Source organism: Amphimedon queenslandica, unplaced genomic scaffold, assembly GCF_000090795.2.
Source record: "Amphimedon queenslandica unplaced genomic scaffold, v1.1 AMPQUscaffold_13463, whole genome shotgun sequence".
NCBI classification, from domain to species: domain Eukaryota; kingdom Metazoa; phylum Porifera; class Demospongiae; order Haplosclerida; family Niphatidae; genus Amphimedon; species Amphimedon queenslandica.
In genome coordinates, this window is record NW_003546301.1 from 304,593 (window position 1) to 307,940 (window position 3,348).

The window sequence follows — 3,348 nt, forward strand, 5'->3', positions numbered from 1 at the left end:
CTAGACTGGTACAGCCCACACTAGCCCGGGGCAAGCTGCTGGTCTTTTCTTGTCTCCAGACTGTCAGCCAATACAAGGTAAGCTGGTTGCAAAGGTCCTCTTTGGTCAATTTGTTAAGATGCAAGAGTTTTAGCAGACAACAATAAGCTGGTTGACAGTCTGGGGCTACCCCTGAAAGCAATAGTGGATAGCTTAAGAGTGCGGGAGGTTTATTTAGCGTGGCTCCACTGTTTCTGGCTCATGCTGCTATCAGTTGCAGGGATCTTTGGTAGGGCAGAAGAAACAGCAAATGTCAGCAATCTCCACTGAAGCCATAGTAGTATACACAGACAATATCTCAATCTCTTGACTTTATTGTTTCATTTCATTCATCAAGGGAATAGTTTTTTAGCTATTATTTTATGTGTAGCCCAATTGTCATGGGTGGATCTGGGTTCAAAATGATGATAGGGCAATAATGCCATTCATGAGTAGGTGTGGCTTATTAATAATTATTAATTGGGGCGAGTCTGAGCTCACCCCACTCTAGCAGTACTCTCAGTCATGCCCCGTCCCTCTGTCAGTCAGTCCTCATACGTCACCCCTATTTATGCATAGAGCCAATACGGTAGATACTATGCATTACCAATACAATATAAAGTCAATTCGCAATATTTAATTGAAAGTGGGAGCGGTCACAGAAAAAGAAGAATGGTGACCAATGCACTGAAAGAAATCATGAGCTTTCTAGCAGCAATATAAGGCAGATACACCATCCAAAGACTTCTCCAGCAGCTATAGAAGTTGCTAAATTCAATTAATAACATGAAGCTCATTTTTATTGATGCAATTGCTATAAAAACTGTGAAAGTTTAGCAAGCATCTTCTCAGTCATCTTAACATTGGGTAATACTATATCTTAAGGCATCTTTACAGACATTTATTGTTAGGAAGTGTGAAAATAAATGATATAAAGTGATTTTATCAGCAGCATTAAACTTTTATCATGTAAATCATGCATGCTTTGAAATCATCGGGAGTCTAGATTATTGGGGCAAGCCTGAGCTCGCCCCACTTTAGCAGTACTCTCAGTGACCCCCCATCCCCCAACCTCATACGTCACCCCTATTGATGCACAGATCTAATATGGTAGTAACTATGCATTACCAATACAATATAAAGTCAATTTTCAATTTTTCATTGAAAGTGAGAGCGGTCATGGTAAATAAAAATGGTAATCAACACACTGGAAGAAATCATGAACTTTCTAGCAGCAATATAAGGCAGATACACCATCCAAAGACTTCTCCAGCAGCTATAAAAGGTTTAAAATTCAATTAATAACCTATGAAGCTCAATTTTATTGATACAATTGCTATAAAAACTGTGAAAGTCAGTCAAGCTTCTTCTCAGTCATATTAACATTGGATAATATTATATCTAAAGCTAAGTAAAGCATCTTTACAGACATTTATAGGCAAGAAGTGTGTATGTTAAACTAGAAGACTAAAAGTTAAAAAAATGATATAAAGTGATTTTATAAACAGCATTAAACTTTTATCATGTAAATCATGCATGCTTTGAAATCATTGGGAATCTAGATTATAGATGGATAGATCCAGTAGCATATAATTGCTTGGGTTCAGTGTTCTACATTCGTCTAGTAGTTATTTTTTCATTAGCTGTGCAATTGCTTTGCTAGGGATTCCATCACTTCAGGGTACTTGTTGTTAGTTGTCACAGCTGGGTAACAGTGCACATTTATTGAGTTTTGACGGAGGGAATAGTACAATGGGACAGTACTTTAAATGATTATTATTATTTAAACAATGAATATAGTTACTTGGCAGTAAATATAATTAGTGAGCCTTTCTCTTGGTAGGGCAAAATTTCCTGCTTTTCCCAGCCCTACATCTGCCACTGCTTGATTTATCCTTGCAATCATTTATCTGCTGTGTTATTTGGCTGGCCAGCGTGGTTTTTTTTGTGCTCATGATTGTTCTGCATTTTTAATAATTGTTTTTTTAATACGTGAAAAATTATTACAAATTCAACCAGGTGCAACTTGGTTCTTATTGCCAATTAAATTGCTGTTCAAGATGAGCCACAGCTCCTACCCCAGACAGTATTAATCACTGCTTGACATCATCGTGACGATGTGTTTGTGTCATATGTCCTGTGGGGCCTGATTGAAGGTTTCCCTATTGGTTTTGATACATCAAGGAGTCAGCTGCAGTCAGTAGGATTTTAGTAATGGCCGGGGCTAGGAAATAAGGAGGCATGCAAAGCGTGCAAAAATTTTGGCCACACCCCCTTTGGGGCACGTAGTAGCGCCCCATTTAGCATACTTAAGGCCTTGCCCATTTTCTTATAATTATAACTGCCTGGCCTGTGATATACTAAGCAAAACTAAAACCACACATTAACTATGGTAATAACAGAAAGAAGTTTAATATTGAGCAAAAGCCAGAAAAATAGTCCAAAATCATGACTAGCCAAAAACTCTGCTTCTTAGTCACTGTTATTAGTGCCACCAGTAGCTTCACAGGCTTCACTAATAGTCATTAATTTTGTCCTTCCATTCTTGCTACTTTTGAAAAGAAGTAATCATGCTAAGATCTCCCTCTGGTTGTCATCATGAATAGATGTGGTAATTTATAATTGATTAATTATTTAATAGTTTCATTAATAATTGGAAAATAATGGGTGGGCACATGCCCTGCTGGCCGAACCCTAGCTATTCCACTGGCTGCAGTTAGTAGTACGGAACCATGAATCCTTTCTTTGCAACAAGATTGTGGTCTCCAAGTATATTTATTTATAGGGAGATTCTGTTAGGTAGATTGGTGGCCCTGATGTGCTGGAAGATATCCACACTAGTCCCATTGGTTTGATTGATTCCTAAGGCTTGACAATCTAACAAGTAGTGCATGATTGTTGACCTTTCATACCCAGCTGTTGGGTAAAATCAATAATGCAACTTCATCATCAGTACGTTACGCATCAGTGGATAATGCAATGGCAGTCATTCACAGCTTAGATCCGAGAACAATCATGATAAAGTATGACCTTCAGTAGGCATACAGGACTGTTCCAGTCCATCCAGCAGACCACTACAAATTAGGAATTGTGTGAGAGGGGCCGGGCCTACTTATATGCACAGATGGTTGCCTTTTTGGTTTGCGGTCATTACCAAAAATATTCTCAGCAATTTCATATACATTGGTCTGGATCTTTAACAGCTTTGGCTTAGTCTCTCATGTGCAGTACTTAATGACCTTGTTTTTTGAGTCCCATAGCACGGCAGACGCTTCAGTGGCCAGTTTGACTGGGATGTCGTTATGCAGTGCTTTGGGGATACCATTTGCA